The following is a 21644-nucleotide window of genomic DNA, read 5'->3' as shown; positions in this document are numbered from 1 at the left end:
ATGCTTTCGTTTCCTCTGCAAACAAGATACAACACCAATTGGGGAAGCTGTTCGGCCGGCCATCTCGAGTGAAGACGCAAGAGCCGTCTAAGAAAGCCCAACCTTAACAAGACACATCACCACATGATGCCGAGGTTGTTGTACATTATCGTTCAGTTAGTTTGATTAATATCTTCTCCGAGCTGTTTTCCAAAGTTGCCGTTCACCTTAGCACTCAGAGGCTCAGAACATTGTGAATGGAGACACCAGAGAGAAAATTTCGCATGTGCGACGTATACATCAAGGAGATCCCATTTCTTGGTTGCTCTTTGTGACTAAAATAGATGTTCGTCCTAATGATCAAGGTCGAGGAAGCGGGCATGATCAACGTGTTGCCGCGATGTTCCTCTATGCAGCTCCTCTATGTTTACATCAACGACGTAGTCCTCCTCACCACGCGTTCTATATATATATTAGTGCATCTCTAGCAACCCGATCCAAATAAACCGAGATTGTTTATTTTGATTTGCATAGGTACGAGGACAGAAAACCTGACCCAACGGCCTGACTCAAACAAATCAGGGAGCGGATCTACCTATTTTTACTTTAAATTTGAGCTTCGAATGTGTTGGCGCGTACACGCCAAGGATGGCTCACGTGTCCAACCACTTCCACCCGCCCCCGCATATTTGGCAAAAATTAATCATCTTAATAAAAAGGGTTTAACCTAAACTAAGATGGCTGTATCTACTCACCACCGCGTGCCCTACTATGGCTGAAGTTACTCGCAGCCGCGTGTCCTACTAGTTGCCGTCCTCCACCTCGGCATGCCCGGAGGAGCCGGCACCGTCGTGCCTCCGGCGCGCGGCAAAGAGCAACGCCTCCTGCACTCAACGCTACCCAAGGCGTCACGGCGACGCTAGACCCTGTTGGAGACCATGAACCTCACCCTATCAGCCTCCCGGTGGGCACTATCCCTCTCCTCCCCCTCCTCCTCCTCCTTCTTGCGCCATTTTCTCGCAGCGTCCATGTTTACGAACCAGCGAGCTATGTCCCTTGCAACCGCCTCCATCGTTGCTGCCACCTCCTCCATCTCGCGGTTCTCCACGTCCACCTTCCCTACCCGCCCCACCTTCTGTGCCGCGCAGTGTATGTGCCGCCGCCCATGAGCTGGCAGGTGGCCTTGTCATGCTAGGCGTTGCTGCTCGCCGATGACATATGGTGCATTGCTATCATTGTCGAGCTCGTCGATGTCCGCGTCCGACTCACGCCTCAACTGTGGGCAGTTGCGCTTGCGCGACCATCGGCAGCAACGCATGCGCCTCCTCGAACGCCGGCCGAGCACCCACAAACTACATGTTGGTATCCGCCAAGTCTGCATCGGTCTGCAACCTCAACGCCACCACGCGCACAAGCATCTCTGTTGTTGCCACCGCTCAACCTAACCCGCTTCCATCTCCGCATCGGCCTGTATCACGGTGACTGCCGCAGGCTCCGCTTTCTTTCCCTATCACTCAGGCGTACAACCCATGCCGCTCCTAATGTGCTTCAATCTTGGCGTATGCGCCTCGAACGTCTCCCTCATGGCGAGCTCGGCCATATCTGGGTGATTCGGGAATTGTTCATGCACCAACTCGCTCAGGTAGATGTAGGCGCTGGTGCGGTCCACCATGGAAACGAAAACAAATAGAAATTTAAAAAATATAAAAGTAGTTACCAGAAACAAAACAGAACCTAATACCATACAAACACGGATACAAAAACAGCCGATGGGTGGGCAACGTTACCACCATGGCGGCACTCTAGTATTCCCGACCATATGATGTCGCATGTTCGATTATGGAAAAGGCCAATAGGATTACGAGATTAGGTAGGAGTAGTAGAGCACTTTTGCTTCGGTGTCCCCCCCCCCCCCCCCCCTTTTTAAAACTTTGTTGAACTGAAACAAATGAATGGCCAAGATCTTTTCATACCTCTTCGTAACCAAGAGCGCAATGATTAAAAGTGAATAAAAGGACATAAGTATAAGTCCTAGAGTTACCTGTATGGCCTATTTAAGTCTATAATGTTCAGTAGTTAGATGCGCAGACAATGGTGTATGCCGAAAACCGAAACGTTCATGGATAAAATATTCCGTCGGCCACATCGGCTGGTAGAAACATTGAATAGACCTAGTATATCTATACGATGGTATATAAGGCTTGATATGGGTTTTTGCAGTCTAAAAAAAGAAGGCAGTAGGGAAAACTTATCCCTTCAAATTTTGATGAGGGGAGGGGGGGACAGAAGATAGCCTGGTAGTAGAGTTGGTTCGACTGGACCTGTTTCACAAGGGCAATAGGGTTAGGACATCAGCTAGTAGAATATGTCCGGCTGGACCTGTTTCACATAGATTCGTAAGGTCCTTCTGAACTCGACCAAACACGGCTAAAACCGAACTAAAACTAAAAGTTCCGTATTTGATAAAAAAAAATCAATTCATGTGCTTGTTCCGTTGGAAAACATTTCAACTCCCACCTAAAAGTTTAGGCATTTGTTCAGTTAGAGCTGATGTATTGTCGGATTTGTGGTGTAAAGATTGGTGCTGAATTTTCTTACTTGGTCCCTTCAATGTTGTCAGTACAGCGAAGGCACAATGACGCAGAGTTTTAAAAACCGAACCAATTTAGTTGGTTCTATCGAAAAACCTAAACCGACTGCCTCACTGTTTTTTAGGAGGCACTGGTCCAAACTGTAAAAAACCAGAGAAAATAGACGTCACAACAGAAAGCGAAATCGCGACGTTTCATCTATGAAGAAATAGCCCCACATAATGCTCAATACCACTTGGACTTGCCATGTTTTGTGATTACATAATAAAATATACTCTATATATACCTTTTATGGTTATTTTTTTACAAAACTTGCTTAAATTTTAATGAAAATAGTAATATTTATCGACACCCAACTGAATGAACCAGTGGTCCAACCAGCGAACCAGTGAAACCATCGCATCACTGGTTCACTAACTGATCTGGTTTTTTGAACTATGCAGTGTTTGTACGTGGGCTGCGTGGATTTATGTTTCTCTCGATCTTGTAATCTGCCGTCTTGGACTGCATGTTTGGGCCTTTTCTATTCTTTCTGTCGTGCAACAGATCAATCACTTTTGCTTATCTGTAGACCTTGTATATATATATGTTGTTTTTCTGCCTATTTTTTTAATTCTTCACTTGCTATTTTTATGGTTTTCCCTTGATTTACTTTTCATTATTCCCCATTCCCTTTTCCTTTTTCGTAACACCAAATTGATGTTATTATTGTATGTTAAAATTTGTACTGTTTTGCAAATTCTCACACCAATAATTAATACAGCTCATTTGACTCTATAGCCGTCAGATTTGCATCGCGATTGGTGTGTCCTATGAGTTGAAAGTGAGAATATAACTAACATTTTTCAATTGTAAGTGGGGTTATAACTGAATATTTTTCTGTTGCAATTGATGCTGCAACTGAGATTTTCTGGTTGCATGTGGGTAGGTTTTCTAGTTACAATTGATGTTGTAATTCAGTTTTTTCCAATTGCAAGTCGGGTCGTAACTGAGCTTTTCAGTTGCAATTTAGATTGCAACTAAGATTTATATAGTTGCAAGTGGGGTGCAATCGCAAGTAGGGTTATAATCGTGATTTTTTCAGTTGAAAATAGGGTTGCAACTGCAGTTTTTTCAAGTTTCAAATGGGATTGCAACTTATTTTATTCTAGTTGTAAATGATTTGGACCTGAGATATTACCAGTTGCTAGTGTGGTTGCAACTAAGATTTTCTAGTTGCAAGTGGCGGGATTTTTTTTGTTGCAAGTGGTGTTGCGGCTGAGAAATATTTTTTAGTTACGCATCGAGTATAACAGATGAATTCTTTCAGTTACATGTTTTCATTTTACCTAGTACACTCTCCGGTATATTTTAATTAACTTAAATTTAATATAACTTTCTACTAAATTTGAGTCAATTAAAAAGGACCAAAAGGAGTATAAAAGAGAGTAAATTAACGTGTGTGCATCATTTTTTGCCGCTGTATGCAACAAAGTGAAGGAAAATATCATCAATACACGGCACAGTCGCACTCTAAATCATTAATATTAAAACGGAGTAGCACATTATGTATTTTAGAACAGCTAGTGCAGAAACAAAATGAGCCCAGGGGGCAGCACCGACTGACCCCCTAAGGCCCAACTGGAACGGCACCTACATATGTAGGTCATGCTATCAATCGGGTTTCCAGAAAAAAAAACCAATCGATCAGGTTTTGGCACAATCATTCAAATATGAGCTATAAGCTTATATTCTACTTAAGAAAATGCGAGATAATTAACAGAGCTTGGTGAAGGGAAGGAGACGTGCCATGTGTCGGACACGTGGTTCAACATGGTAAAAGAAAACCAACCTGAAATAGTCTTTGACTACTTATAGTGAGAGTAACTTCACTAGTAAATAAGACTAGTCATAGTGGGGAGTAACATATAGTAGTGTCATACATATGACACTACTCTATGTTACTATTTTCATAATGCATAGTAACTTAGATGTAGTATCATGCATGAGTATATTAATTAGCTTGTAGACTCATTCTATCTTAAAAAGTGTGATGTTATGTAACATAGCTAGTTACCGCAATCATCTCTTTCTTCATTTAATATCATGCCATGTCATCAATTTGCCTAGTTGGCAATGCATGTAGCTCTATGTTACTACCTTAGTTACTCCCACTATGAGTAGTCTAAAGTGTCCAACTCATCAAATTTGATTATGTGGCAGCGAGTTAATGAGAAGAGAGAAGGATAGAGTAACATAGCTAGTTACGGTAACATCACATTTCCCAAGATACAATAAGTCTACAAGCTAACTAATGAAGACATCTATGATACTACTTTGATGTTACTAATCACTATGAAGGTAGTAACATAGAGTAGTAACGTGTGCATGTTACTACTCTATGTTACTTCCCACTATGACTAAGTAGGTTTAAATGATGAGAGAGGGACACGCAAGGTTAAGATCTCAGTTTTTTTTTTGAGATGTAAATTTTCAAATTGAAATATATTGAGAGCTATTAGTTTAAATTACAAAAAATTATTTTTGAGATCCTCGGACCGAGATCTTTCAAACTAGATCCAAATTTGATGATTTCGTGAAACTTTTTTTGTTGTACTTTCAAAACTATCACAGGTGTACTTTGGATTTACTTGAGTTTCACTCTAGTTGTACTTCGGTTTCAGCATACTTGTATTCCCCTGTATTTCGTGTTTCACTACACACTGTAATTTGGTTTGAGAACAACTATACCAAGGTGTACTTTAAGGTTTCACTATGGGTATATTTCGATATTTTGCTATAGTTATACTTTTGAATACTAGGAGAACACCTATGTTGCGCTTGTGAGTATACATTTTCGATAAAAGGACGCTTTATTACTCGAAGTATCAAGCATTGCACACAGTCTCTGCATAGCTAAGATGCACACAGCCGTTTATGAATCCAGTATCCAAGCAAAAACGAGTACATAAAGGAAAAAAAGAAAAAAAAACAACTAGTCGACAACTCCATTGGCTTCTATCCTACGGCTATGCAGCCACCCATGTTGGGTAATAAAGTCCTTGACCATATTCTCCCATGTTATGAGTATACCTACATGTTGGGTAATCAAGCATTACACCCATGTTGTGAGTATACATACATGATGCATTGCGGAAATTCACTCTAGCAAGCGGGTACCGCTACACGTGTGACACATGTCAGCATGTGATCGCTCAGCGCTGCACCTGCCTTTGTGAAGGTCGGTCTTTTGCTGGTGGCACCTGCTAACTAATCGTGTATACTCGGTGCACATATACGGATACTATTAAAAAATATACTTCCTCCTTCCAAATTGGCAGCTCGGGAAAATAATCTGTTCATGACTCCTGATACACTACACAGTACCAGGATCCTATCATCATTCATCACAACATAAATTCAGATCAAAGCCGGCCGGAGACCCTACGTATACCTAAACTTAAACCAAAACGCAGAGAGAACAAAATCAAAATCCACTCGCTGGCTAGGTAGTCTGGGGCGAACGGCATTCATTCACTAGGAAATGGCAGAATCGACATTCGTGGAAATACTTGAATTGGAAAACAACGGAAAGAACCAGGATTTCGAACCTGATTTGTGTGATCACCAAGCGATCGCATGAACTCAATGCATGACAGGCCTCTCCTTTGTCCTCTCGATCTCTCGACCGATCGCAAGGATCAATCTCATAGACGACCCGATGAGCTGCATCGATCGGGGGAATCACGCAAAAAGGGATCCTCCTGCCGTTGCTGCTCGATGGGCTCCCTCACTCTCTCCCCGTAGAAAGGTAAGGAGGACTGGAGGAGGGTATAACTAGGTGTTGAAATGGTATCCATGTGTTTGGGGATGGAGCACGTCAAGAGTGTGCTTGCATGTAGGAGAGTTCTTTTGTTAGTATAGAAGGCCCGTGCATGTTCAGTTCTGCGTGTGCGGTCCGGGGAGAACGGGGATGGTCGGGCGCGTTGAGTTTCTCGTGGGATACGGCGTGCTTTATTTTCAGCTAGAGCTCTTGCTCGTTCGGATCGTACCCAATAAAGAGATGCAATAACTAAGATATATTTTTAATTCAGATTATAAAATTAATATATGTTTCCATACAACTATTAGTACTCTCTTCCTTTTTATATATAAGGTCACTAAGTATTCCGAGCCAAAACTTTGACTATCAATTTAATGGAGAGCGCCGAGCTTGGCCGGGGATCAAATCCCTGATACTAGGGTGTCAAGGTGGGATCACGGTGGGATTTTCCTTATAGTGTATTTTGCCAATTCTAGTTTAATTTTTGGTGTCAAAATTTACACTAGAAAAAACAAAATACACTACAAGTGCGATTTAGGTGGGATCCCACTTGGCATCCTACCAGATACCCCCGTTGTAGCAAGGCCGGTTGCCCTCTGTAGCAAGGTCAGCCGCCCTTCATTCGTAGGAACGCCGCCATGGTAGCGAAGGCTCCGCTCCATGGTAGCAAAGTTGTTCGCCCTTTGTAGCAAGCACAGGAGCCGTTGGGAGCAACCATGTCCGCCGCTGGGAGAAACACCCATCCTTGGGCGCATAAGAATGTCATTTTGGAAAACCAGAACAAAAATACTAAGGATAAAAGAAAAAACCTTTTTAGATTTTTGTATATGAGGTAGAGGGAAATAGAAAAAAAGAAAGGCGACAAAAGAAAGGCTTAACAGCAAAGCAAGAAAGAAAATACTAATGAAAAAGCAAAGTGTTGGGACAAAGCCAACACTTCTCTCAATGCATATGCTGCATCTTGGCCGTAGAGGATCCGGCCGTCTACTGGAGGTGGACCACCGTTGGCTGCTTATGCTAGGGCCAATCATTGGCCCATGATGGCCAATCATTGGGCCAGATGCTGCAGGGCTGGGTGGATTTTCTGTGCATGATGGGGGTGTAGCTTATAGTATGACAACAGTTTCAAATCTTCTATTTTAATTCGGAAGTTTATGAGAATGAGTTTTTGATGGCAGGGGGTAATGTTTTTGATACAGGGATTTTTGGTCAAGCTAATATGCCTAGTGCTTTGGATTTTACAAAAGGAAATGAGGGAGAAGAATTCAAGTTGCATAAAGGAGAAGGGAAAACCACTATGGTTGATTAATAGGGTGGGGATTGCCTCACCTCAGAGGGCCAATAGTAAATTCTCTCCTTCGGTTCAGTCAATATCAAATACAATGAATTCTTCTTTTTCTCTCAATTTAATTGAGTGCTCACCTGATAATGTGCCAGTGAGTTCTAATATGGAGGAGGTTATTGCTTTCGGGGGTATTCCTAAGGCCTCATCTGAAGTGAGGTCAAGTACCCGGCTGGGATGCCAGACAGATGGAGAGAGCTATGAAGAGGGCACAGATGCGTGATGTTCCTCTTAATGCAGGTAATTCTTCAATCCCCAAATACTCTATTGTTAATATTCCTGAGTCTGATATTATTCATAGAGCGGAGTGTCTAGGAGTGTCTTTGGGAAAAACGGAAATTGAGGTGGTAAATTATATTAAGGGTATCAAAAGGTTAGATGAGGAACGTATCTTTTATCTCTAAATAGAAAGCCTCCACTAAATGATTTTACTGGCTTGTCCTGCTTCCACGTCATCTGTTTTGTCTCACCATCACGTTGTTCGCCGCCGTTCCGTAAGATTCCCGTACAAATCCAGTTCATGGTCTGGACATTCCTTTGTGGGCTGGATACGTGGGCTGGAGGTCCGTTCGTAGCCCTGGCCAGCCACGTGAGCTGGACATCTGAAAAAAGAAGATCGCCAATCGATTTCCTGTTCGTGGAGAATCACGAGCACTAATTCCTCCGCGGCGGCGCGACGTATCATGTATGTCCTTCCAACTGCAAAACTCCCCTCACAATTATATTATTAGCAGCTCTCCCATCGTCATTCCCTCATCAATCAATCAGAGTTAATTAGTTGTACCCATCGTTTCCCCTCCCCACTATCTATTCCTCCTCCTACCCACGCCTTATTATCCAGACATGGTCGTCGACCTCGTTCCAGAAAAAGCGCTGCGTCAGGCGAGGCGCAGAGGACTCATTCGCTGGCTTCAGCAGTCGAAGTGAATATTTGTTGTGTGTGTAGTGCATCCTGGTTTCTTTTCTATTTAGTCTGCAAGTACTGTCTTCGTCTTTCTTCTTGAGGCTCGGATCAACTTTTGGCAATGTGACTCCTCCAGCGTCATTTCATTTTGGTACGTATGTCATCTCTCTCTCATTCTCATGGTCCTTTATAATTCGTTTTTACATATCCAGTTTGCAGGAAATGTGTTGCATCAGCGGTATATCAATAGCTTCCTGTGATCAAAACCAATCAACATCTCCTGGTCAGCAACATGCATATCTCTGTATTTGTGTTCGTAGGGTTGGGTTTGTGGCCAATCCTTGCTCGAATTATTCGTCGGCTTCAGTGGTTAGGGGGGCTGCAAATCCTTAGCCCACCATGCGCTTCTCTTCTGGTGTCTACTACATGCAGCCGAACTATGTGATGAACCGCCAATTAGGCCATGAGGTTATGACAATTGATCAAATTTGGGTATGTAAGTATCTAGGTAATTTTTTTTTTCATTCCGGTCTCCATTTTTCTTGCAGTGCTTCTTCTGCCATTTACCAAATTAGGGAAGTTCGTCTTTCCTTCAAAAAAATAATGCAAGTTTTTAATTAACCATTAGTACTCATGTTCAAGGACATTTGATGGTCACATTGAAAACCTGCATCCGTGAGCAATTAAACAGAAATTATCGGCTGCAACATGCTTATATATGGTCTATTTGTCAACTCATGTATTTCTATTATCTAAGATGAAGATATATAAGCTGAACTCCGTGTTGTCCCGATAAAGTACACCACAACTTGGACATCAATACTCGATGTGTAACCGCCGGTGTGTTTGACTTTATCTACAAGTGAGTTTAGACTTTGAGCCACGAACCTGAACCTGAAATGTTTGATGAATGCAAGTGAGGTCCTGACTCTTGCTGGTGTCATGCCATGCCACACTTTTGTTCATGGCATTCTTGATCCAAGATGAATATGCCACTCTCTAGGTGTTTTCATCACATTGATTGGTTCCAACATTTCATGTCAATGGTTCTTTGCATTTTAGGATACGACTGGAGTTCTTATTCCGATTGTATTTATGGATTTATCAAAACTACAATAAATGATCTGCATATGGACTATGGAGATAGTTTAAACAATTGAGCATTGTTCTTATGACAGGTTATTGCTGTTACTACCATCAATTTTTTCAAGTTAATATTCAGCAAATGTGAAAAATTCACTTCAAGCGATTGTGAAGATCGTAGAGAATTTCGATGATTCCAATTTTCTAGATGATATTGTTTTAGGTATAATGGTTGATGTCTGAGTACATTGCAGATGTGAAAACTGAATTTGTGTTTGTCACATGTTTGGATTCTATTGCTTCCTCCATATCTGCATTCCAGCATTTATACTCCCATTGGTGTACAAGTATATATATATACCGAGTAGCAATCTTTTTTGTTATTTTCTTTTGCAACGTTTATTGTTCTAATCTCAATTTTTTGAATTCTTTGACAAGCGCTGCCTTGGATATTTTGTGTTATGTTGAAATATATATCAGCATTCTAACATTTGCATCTCAGAATATGAATGTTAGCTTACCTTGAAATCCATGTAACCGCATTCTTCTTGCATGGGTAATTCTCGGTTACATTCTATGATTAAAATACTAGGATGTAAGCGCTTTTAATATACAGAAAAAAATAAAAAAAATATTTTTAAAGTTTTGTATATTTATATCAGAAAATATTACCGCAGCAACGCGCGGTGTACCATCTAGTTTTAACAATTTTGCAGAAAAATGTTGATGAGAATTTGAATAAAGAGGAGGGTCCCTCAACTCTTGTTATGTCCAAAGTGTCAACCCTTTGTGAGGACTTGATTGATGAGGATGGTATCCCACTGGAGTTAGATGATCAATTGGAGCATCTAAAAACGGTTGTCAAAGGAAAAAAAACTAGGCAGCGGAAAACATATGATACTAATAATATTCGCAAAAGTACTAGGTGGAGAATTAAAAAACAATTTTCATAATGCAGAATCTAAAAGGTATGAATTGGAATCCAGGGGTTTTCGGGATACTGCAAAGCATTTGTTTGTCAGAGAAGCCATTAGGTAACATAAGTTAGATTTTCTAACCTTGTTGGAGACTGGGAGATCAAACTTTTCTATTCCTTTTCTGAACCAACTTGCTGCGGGGTACAATTATTTTTGGTTTTGTTTACCTCCTCATGGTAGATCTGGAGGCATTCTAGTGGGAATAAACTCAGATACCCTACAGATGATAAAGGTAACTACTGGAGATTTCTGTGTAAAACTTCATATCAAATGCAAGAGAGATGGTTTTGAATGAGTTTTGGTGTCGGTTTATGGGGCTGCCCAAGACATGCACAAAGGAGATTTTTTGGCAGAACTAGTGAGAACATGTGAGTCTGAAACATTACCCATGTTGGTGGGTGGTGATTTCAATATTATTCGGAAGAGGGAAGAAAAGAATAATAATAACTTTAAGCTCGTTGGTCTTTTGTGTTTAATGCAATTATTGAACATTTGAATTTAAGAGAAATTGCTCTTTCGGGGAGACAATTTACGTGGACGAGTCGTCGAGATGAACCTACTTACGAGAAGTTAGATAGAGTTCTAGCATCCAATTCTTGGGAACAGAAATTTCCTTTAGTGACTGTTCATGCACTAACAAGAGCGGATTCTGATCATACACCGATTCTCATTGACTAGGGGTTAAAGCACACCTGGGTAATCAATCAAAATTCTCTTTTGAGCTACATTTGTTGAAACAAGAGGGTTTTTTTTAGATGATCGAGAAGGAGTGAAAATCGGTGGTGCCTGGAATGAATCCCATAGATGTTTGGCTAAATAAATTAAGGCATGTTAGAAAGTTTCTCAAGGGTTGGGCAAAAAACCAAAGTGGAAAATATAAAAAGGAGAAAGAGAGATTATTAGCCATTATTGACCATTTTGATATCAAAGCGGAAACGAGTCCTTTGAGTTCGCATGAAAGAGAAGAATTTAAAAAAGCAAATGAGAGTTTGAATGAATTAAGACGAGAGGAAGAATCTAAGTGGGCTCAACGAGCGAAAGTTAAACATATCCAAGGAGGGAATAATACGAGGTATTTCTATTTGATTGAAAATGGTAAACATCGAAAGAAGAATTTTTTTAAGTTGGAACAGCAAGAAGAGACAATTGTTGGAGAGGATAATCTTAAGGTGTATATCACCGAATTTTATAAAAATATATTTGGGCCACCGGACCCAAGCAATATTTCTTTAGTAGAAGAGGTGGTGCCTGATATTCCGCAGATTTCATCTATTGAAAATGAGATCTTGACAACTTCTTTTACGTTGTTAAATAATATTTTTCATGCCGTTGATTTTTTTGCATTAACCCTTCAACTAACTAGAAATTAATATTAAACTAAAAACCAATTGAGTCCAATGAGATTAAAACATTTACAAGTCTTGAAAAAAATATGTTAAATTTTCATGACTTACCAACAAAAAAGTATTTTTCAATTTATTTATTTCATGAATATGGACATCTCCATATGCTTGCACACCAAATCTATGACTTTCTTTAACTTGAGCTAGCACGGCAGCCACGAGCTTTCATGGGAGATGCTGCATGCCGACCTGGTCGGCGGAAACAAGGCGCCGCACCCACGGACACACATCACATTCCTGGGCCGCGGCCCATTAGATCAGGTACCTCATATTCTTTTCTCTTTTTTTTTTGTTTTTCAAAATCTCACCGTTATTTGGAAAACAAAAATAATTTCCGAGGTATTTTAAAAATAATAATTTAACGTTTTTTCAATCTGAACAAATTTAAATTTGAACATATTCAAAATCTGCATATATATTCAAAAATGAACATTTTTCGAAATTAGAACAAATTTCAAATTTTGAATGGATTTTGAAATGCTAATGAAAAATTCAAAATTTAAACAAATTTCAAATTTTGAACAAATTACGAATTGGAACAGATTTTGTAACATTTTTCAGATTCGAATAATTTTTAAATTTGACATTTTTCGAATTCGAACAATTTTCAAAGTTAATTTTTTTTAGTTTTGAATGTGTTCAAATTTAAATATTTTTCAAAGTAGTAAAATCGAAATCTATACCTAATAATAAAGGAGCTAAGATTTCTGCTATTTTTTTGTTCAATTTTTTTGGACCATTTTATCCTCCTACCAAACCACATATAGGGCACAATGTCATTATACCCGTTCGTACCGGTTCGCTCATATTTTTTCCCCTTCGTTTTGCTTTTAGATCATGGCTTTACTAGGAACCGACGCACATGAGCAGGCGCGGTGCCCGGCTGCCCGCTGACCAGGCCAAGCCTGGCCGAGCCTCAGAGGTGGACGTGTTCAAGATGGCCGACGCCGGCCGACAGAGAGGCGGGTCTGGGACGGACATGGAGAGAACTGAGCAAGAGAAGAGAGAGGTTCTTCCTCAACCGATCGAACCTTTCTTTTCCGCATCGTCCCCTAGCCCTCTTGTTATGGGCCGCTAGACTGGCCAGGCCGCAAGTAGATGAAGATTCTTTTTACTTTTACTGGTGCGTATACGTCAAGAAATAGAAAGGACGCATTGATGAGCGGTGAAATAGTCCCACCTCGCTGGCACATATTGACTCCAACCAGTTTATATTCCTAAATTCTTGGGTTAATCCGAGTCGAATTGGAACAACAATCAGCAGCAAATATGCGGACGACATAAAAGAAGAATGTCACACTGGTGACATGCGGGAGAGGATTAAACGAGGAATCGCACGCTCTTTGCATAAGGAAGCTAAGGATCACACAAATTTAAGAAAGGAGGGCTACAGGTGGAAGAAGATCCCAACGCGAGCAGTTGCTTTGGGCAGCGCTGGAAGGCAGGAGGACGACCGTGCGAAACTTATGTGATGTCTACTGTCCAAGCAGATAATTTTACAAAATATTGAAAATGGTTTGTATCGTGCACACAACCTATTTGATTATATGCATACAAGATTTTATAATGCCTTTTCATTTTCATGTTTCTCTGGTTAAATGAAGCTAAGCTTCTTTGTACATGTGAAATATAATCTTTATTGAGACGTGCCGCCTGACAGTCCACCTCGTGCCACCCGGCAATCCACAAACATCCGCGCTCGGCATATGTGGGTATTTCACAAGTTCTTTTGCAGTTTCGTGGCATAATCTTGCAACTGTGGTCGCTGTTCAGGGCTTTACCCAAATTACAGAGGAAGTTCTCAAGTTGAATCTGATGCAAACAGATGAACTTAAGTAGCACTTGTACTAGCTGAAGAGGTGCACTCCTAACTTAATAACAAGTGTCCACCCAAATCTTGCACAAAAGTTCTTTTACTTTATATAATCAAGATTGGCAAGTCAGACTGAAGATTTATGACTTGATAATACTGAACATTAGTGGAGGTGCATGCAACTAGATAAATCATTTTAATGTCAGAATGAAGATGCTAAGTTAAACTTCGGACAATTGTGAAACAAGAAAAATGATATCCTCAATACACTATCCTACCGGTTTTGACAAACCACCATTTTTCTGACTATCATGTAAACCTTGATTTTGTTTTTGTATTCGGTCGAGGTGTGAATTAGGAAAGATAACATCCATGCTGGCAAGAGAGAGGGAGATTGAGTATTAGTGTGCCACAACACACAAGTCACAAGTTGTTTCTCACCCGGATGAAGTCTTCCCACGAAAATGACATACCGCCGGGAGGCGAAACCCCTCCCTGGCGTTCGACCGCTCAAGCGGTCTGCTTTTCCGTCTCGTCACGCGACTCGCGCTGAATTGTTTTGTCGGTTAGCGGTATCCTGCGCAACCCCGTCGTTCCGGTCCCGCGATCCGCTAATTAAGATAGTTTTCCAGATTCGTTTCGCTAATTTTGCTGGTCCCGTTCCCAGATTTATTTCGCTAATCAGTTCGGTAGCGCTAATCCCGGCCCGCGCTAATCCAATGAGATCGGATCCTGGTCTTGTGGCATTTAATTACGAATTATTTACGTCAATTAATCTCGCGCATTTAATTCGGTGGAGCAAGTGCATTTCTTTTTAGTCAGCGTTAATCCGCGTGTGTTAATTCCGTCCAGTAATCTTACGCATTTAATTCACGTTTTAATTTCGCCCTGTCAATTTTCGGTTTCCTTTTTTTTAGTTTCTATTTTTAGCCATGATTCTCTTTCTTTTTAGTTCTCTTTTATCAATTCCCTTTTGGCAATTCCCTTTTTTTCTATTTTTGTATAAAAATTTAAATTGTTAGATGAATTTTTTAATTTCCTTTTTCGGGCTAGTGGTTTTTTACAGGGGAAAATAACGGGTGGGAAAAAACCACTTGCAACTCAAATGAACGGCCACTTGCAAGTTAAATAAATATCAATTTTCAAATTAGTTAGCTTTTTGGATCGGTAACTTTCTACATTTTAGAGTTTGATAAATTGTGAGAAAAAATATTCGCTTAAATATTACAAATGAAATTTAGCATTTCAGGTCGATAACATTTACATTTACCATTAATAATTAGCGGTCAGAGGGGTTGATAAATTGTGAGCTAAAAAAAATCGCTCAAATACTACAAATGAAATTTAGCAATTCGGATCGATAACATTTTACATTTATCGTTGATAAATAACGGGCAGAGCGGTTGATAAATGGTGAGCTAAAAAAATCGCTCAAATATTACAAATGAAATTTAGCATTTCGGGTCGATAACTTTTTACATTTGCCGTTGATAAATAACGGGCATTGGGGTTGATAAATTATGAGCTAAAAAACTCGCTCAAGTTTTAAAACAAAAATTTAGCTTTTCGGGTCGATAAATTTTTACATTTACCGTTGATAGATAACGGGCAGAGGGGTTGATAAATTATGAGCTAAAAAATCGCCAAAATATTGTTGGAGATATGCCCAAGAGGCAATAATAAAATGGTTATTATAGTATATCTTTGTGTTTATGATAATGCTTGCATACCATGCTATAATTATATTAAACGAAACATTGATACATGTGTGTTATGTAAACAACAAGGAGTCCCTAGTAAGTCTCTTGTATAACTAGCTTGTTGATTAATAGATGATCATAGTTTCATGATCATGAGCATTGGATATTATTAATAACAAGGTTATGTCATTATGTGAATAATATAATGGACACACCCAATTAAGCGTAGCATAAAGATCACGTCATTAAGTTCATTTTCTATAAGCTTTCGATACATAGTTACCTAGTCCTTTCGACCATGAGATCATATAAATCACTTATGCCGGAAAGATACTTTGATTACATCAAACGCCACTGCGTAAATGGGTGGTTATAAAGATGGGATTAAGTATTCGGAAAGTATGAGTTGAGGCATCTAGATCAACAGTGGGATTTGTCCATCCCGATGACGGATAGATATACTCTAGGCCCTCTCGGTGGAATGTCGTCTAATTAGCTTGCAAGCATATGAATGGTTCATAAGAGACCACATACCACGGTACGAGTAAAGAGTACTTGTCAGGAGACGAGGTTGAACGAGGTATAGAGATACCGATGATCAAACCTCGGACAAGTAAAATATCGCGTGACAAAGGGAATCGGTATCATATGTAAATGGTTCATTCGATCACTAAGTCATCGTTGAATATGTGGGAGCCATTATAGATCTCCAGATCCCGTTATTGGTTATTGGTTGGAGAGAAGTCTCAACCATGTCTGCATAGTTCGCGAACCGTAGGGTGACACACTTAAGGTTTGATGTCGTTTAAGTAGATATGGAATATGGAATGGAGTTCGAAGTTTTGTTCGGAGTCTCGGATGGGATCCAGGACATCACGAGGAGGTCCGGAATGGTCCGGAGAATAAGATTCATATATAGGAAGTCACTTTCCAAGTTTGGAAATGATCCGATGCATTTATGGAAGGTTCTAGAAGGTTCTAGAAAAGGCCGGAAGAAATTACCATGGAAACTGGAGTCCCGGAGGGACTCCACCTTGCATGGCCGGCCAACCCCATGGGGGAGGAGTCCCAGGTGGACTCCACCTGTGGTGGCCGGCCAACCCCCCCAAGGAAGGGGTGGGAGTCCCACCTTGAGTAGGATTCCCCCCTTGGGTAGGTTTTGTCCCTATGGAAGGTTTTGGTTTCGGGTCTTATTCGAAGACTTGGATACCAACACTTGGGGATTTCCACCTATATAAAGAGGAGGAGAGGGAGGGGGCGGCCACACCTTGGCCGCACCACCCTTGCCCCCTTGAGGCCGGCTGATGACCCACAAGTATAGGGGGTTGATACGTCTCCAACGTATCTATAATTTCTGATGTTCCATGCTTGTTTTATGGCAATACCTACATGTTTTGCTCACACTTTATAATGTTTTTATGCGTTTTCCGGAACTAACCTATTAACAAGATGCCACAGTGTCAGTTCCTGTTTTCTGTTGTTTTTGGTTCCAGAAAGGCTGTTCGGGCAATATTCTCGGAATTCGACGAAACGAAGACCAAACATCATAATTCACCGAGACGGACCAGGACACCGAAGGGGAGTCAGAGGGGAGGCCTGGGGCCCCCAGACCATAGGCCGGCGCGGCCTGGAAGGGGGGCGCGCCGCCCTATGGGGTGGGACCCCCAGGCGCCCTCCTGCGCCGCCTCTTCGCCTATATAAGCCCTTTCGACCTAAAAACGCGATACCAATTGACGAAACTCCAGAAAGACTCCAGGGACGCCGCCGCCATCGCGAAACTCCGTTTCGGGGGACAGAAGTCTCTGTTCCGGCACGCCGCCGGGACGGGGAATTGCCCCCGGAGTCATCTCCATCGACACCACCGCCATCTTCATCGTCATCGCTGTCTCCCATGATGAGGAGGGAGTAGTTCTCCCCCGAGGCTGAGGGCTCTACCGGTAGCTATGTGGTTAATCTCTCTCTCATGTACCTCAATACAATGATCTCATGAACTGTCTTGCATAATTGAGATCCATATGATGAGCTTTGTATCACTATTAATCTATGTGCTACTGTAGTGATGTTATTAAAGTAGTCTATTCCTCCTTCATGATGTAAAGGTGACGGTGTGTGCATCATGTAGTTCTTGGCGTAGGTTATGATTGTAATCTCTTGTAGATTATGGAGTTAACTATTACTATGATAGTATTGATGCGATCTATTCCCCCTTTCATAGCTATTGGTGACGGTGTGTATGCTATGTTAGTACTCGGTCTAAATTGCAATGATCTATTATGCTCTAAAGGTTACTTAAATATGAATGCCGAATGTTGTGGAGCTTGTTAACTCCGGCTTGAGGGAGCTCTTGTAGCCCTACACAATGAATGGTGTTTGTTATCAAACAAGAGTATATGTAGCACAAGTGAGGAGAAGTTATTTATTTATTATGTGATCAATGTTGAGAGTGTCCACTAGTGAAAGTAGGATCCCTAGGCCTTGTTTCCAATACTGCAAACACCGCTTACTTACTGTTCTACTGCATGTTTACTTGCTGCCATATTTATTTCAGATTGTTATTACCACTCATATTCATCTATACCACCTGTGTTTCAATATCTCTTCGCCGAACTAGTGCACCTATACATCTGACAAGTGTATTGGGTGTGTTGGGGACACAAGAGACTTCTTGTATCTTAATTGCAGGGTTGCTTGAGAGGAATATCTTTGACCTCTACCTCCCTGAGTTCGATAAACCTTGGGTGATTCACTTAAGGGAAACTTGCTGCTGTTCTACAAACCTCTGCTCTTGGAGGCCCAACACTGTCTACAAGAATAGAAGCACACGTAGACATCAAGCTATTTTCTGGCGCCGTTGCCGGGGAGGTAAGGTAAAAGGTATTCACATCCTCCGACTACTAAGCTATTTCCTAGCACTGTTGCCGGTGTGTGAGTGCTCGAAGCTATTTCCTTTAGATCCTGCAATTATATCTTTTTGTTTCTTGTTTTTATTTTCACTAGTTAGGCTTAATGGAAAACAACAAAAAAATTAGAGATCTTTATGAACTTTATCTTGTACTAGGACATGATGTGTTTGAAGAGAGAATTAAAAAACCCATGGAACTTTGTTTGCAAAATAGTTGTAGCAATATTATTAGCATGAACTCTTTGGACACTATTATTGCTAATGCTATGGAAGAATTTAAGCTTGGGGAAGCTGGTTTTGAGGAGCATGATATTTTTAGTCCCCCAAGCATGGAGGAGAAAAATTACTTTGATGATACTTTACCTCCTATATATGATAATTACAATGATGAATATGATATTTTCAGTCCACCTACTATTGAGGAGAAAATTAATTATGATTACAATATGCCTCCTATATATGATGATTATGGTGATGAGAATAATAATGATAGCTATCTTATTGAATTTGCTTCCACTACAATTAATAGTAATGACTATGCTTATGTGGAGAGTAATAATTTTATGCATGTAGCTCATGATAAGAATGCTTTATGTGATAGTTATATTGTTGATTTTGTTCATGATGCTACTGAAAGTTATTATGAGAGATGGAAACATGGTTATATGCATCTTAATAATATTAAGTTTCCCCTCTTTATGTTGAGAATTTTGAAGTTACTCGTGTTTTATCTTCTTATGCTTGTCACTTTGTTCTTCATGAATTTATTTGTGTACAAGATTCCTTTTCATAGGAAGTGGGTTAGGCTTAAATGTGTTTTGAATTTGCTTCTTGATGCTCTCTTTTGCTTCAACTCTTATTTCTTGCGCGAGCATCATTAAAATTACTGAGCCCATCTTAATGGCTATAAAGAAAGCACTTCTTGGGAGATAACTGATACGTCTCCGACGTATCGATAATTTCTTATGTTCCATGCCACATTATTGATGATATCTACATGTTTTATGCATACTTTATGTCATTATTATGCGTTTTCCGGAACTAACCTATTGACGAGATGCCGAAGGGCCAGTTGCTGTTTTCTGCTGTTTTTGGTTTCAGAAATCCTAGTAAGGAAATATTCTCGGAATCGGACGAAATCAACGCCCAGGGTCCTATTTTTCCACGAAGCTTCCAGAAGTCCAAAGGGGAAACGAAGTGGGGCCACGAGGTGGGGACACAGTAGGGAGGCGCGGCCCAAGCCCTGGCCGCGCCGGCCTAGTGTGTGGCCCCACCAGGACTCCACTAACCTTGCCCTTCCGCCTACTTAAAGTCTCTGTCGCGAAAACCCTACCACGTTCGACGAAACCAGAGAAAACCTTCCAGAGCCACCGCCATCGCGAAGCCAAGATCTGGGGGACAGGAGTCTCTGTTCCGGCACGCCACCGGGACGGGGAAGTGCCCCCGGAAGGCTTCTCCATCAACACCACCACCATCTTCATCAACGCTGCTGTCTCCCATGAGGAGGGAGTAGTTCTCCATCGAGGCTCGGGGTTGTACCGGTAGCTATGTGGTTCATCTCTCTCCTATGTGCTTCAATACAATAATCTCATGAGCTGCCTTACATGATTGAGATTCATATGATGATGCTTGTAATCTAGATGTCATTGTGCTAGTCAAGTGGATTTTACTTATGTGATCTCCGGAGACTCCTTGTCCCACGTGTGTAAAGGTGACAGTGTGTGCACCGTGTGGGTCTCTTAGGCTATATTTCACAGAATACTTATTCGCTGTTATGAATGGCAGAGTGAAGTGCTTATTTATATCTCTTTATGATTGCAATGTGTTTTGTATCACAATTTATCTGTGTGCTACTCTAGTGATGTTATTAAAGTAGTTTATTCCTCCTGCATGGTGTAATGGTGACAGTGTGTGCATCGTGTAGTACTTGGCGTAGGCTATGATTGTGATCTCTTGTAGATTATGAAGTTAACTATTGCTATGATAGTATTGATGTGATCTATTCCTCCTTTCGTAGTGTGAAGGTGACAGTGTGCATGCTATGTTAGTACTTGGTTTGGTTATGTTGATCTGTCATGCACTCTAAGGTTATTTAAATATGAACATTGAATATTGTGGAGCTTGTTAACTCCGGCATTGAGGGTTCGTGTAATCCTACACAGTTAGTGGTGTTCATCATCCAACAAGAGGGTGTAGAGTCTAGCATCTATCTATTTATTCTGTTATGTGATCAATGTTGAGAGTGTCCACTAGTGAAAGTATGATCCCTAGGCCTTGTTCCTAAATACTGCTATCGCTGCTTGTTTACTGTTTTACTGCATCTTTACTTCCTGCAATATTACTACCATCAACTGCACGCCAGCAAGCACTTTTCTGGTGCCGTACTACTGCTCATATTCATTCATACCACTTGTATTTCACTATCTCTTCGCCGAACTAGTGCACCTATTAGGTGTGTTGGGGACACAAGAGACTTCTTGCTTTGTGGTTGCAGGGTTGCATGAGAGGGATATCTTTGACCTCTTCCTCCCTGAGTTCGATAAACCTTGGGTGATCCACTTAAGGGAAACTTGCTGCTGTTCTACAAACCTCTGCTCTTGGAGGCCCAACACTGTCTACAAGAATAGAAGCACCCATAGACATCAAGCACTTTTCTGGCGCCGTTGCCGGGGAGGAAAGGTAAACGGCACTCACACACCGGATCCCGACAACGAAGCACTTTTCTGGCGCCATTGCCGGGGAGGAAAGGTAAAAGGCACTCATACTCCAGTCCCAGGTAACTAAGTACTTTTCTGTTGCCGTTGTGTGTGTGCTCGAAGCTATTTCCTTTAGATCCTACAATTGCATCTTTTTGTCTCTTGTTTTACACTAGTAAGGCTTAATGGAAGACAACAACAAAATGAGAGATCTTTATGAACTTTATCTTGAATTAGGACATGATGTGTTTGAAGAGAAAATTAAAAAACCCATGGAACTTATGCATGCTAATGGGAATGTTATTAGTATGAATGCTTTGAACACCATTGTTGCTAATGCTATGGAAGAATTTAAGCTTGGGGAGGTCGGTTTTGATGAAAATGATCTCTTTAGTCCTCCGGGTATTGAGGAGAAAGTTTATGTTGATTATGATATGCCTCCCATATATGCT

The sequence above is a fragment of the Lolium perenne genome, chromosome 1 (genome assembly GCF_019359855.2).
Source record: "Lolium perenne isolate Kyuss_39 chromosome 1, Kyuss_2.0, whole genome shotgun sequence".
Lineage (NCBI taxonomy): Eukaryota > Viridiplantae > Streptophyta > Magnoliopsida > Poales > Poaceae > Lolium > Lolium perenne.
The sequence above is the reverse complement of the archived record's forward strand: the minus strand, read 5'-3'. Positions refer to the sequence as shown.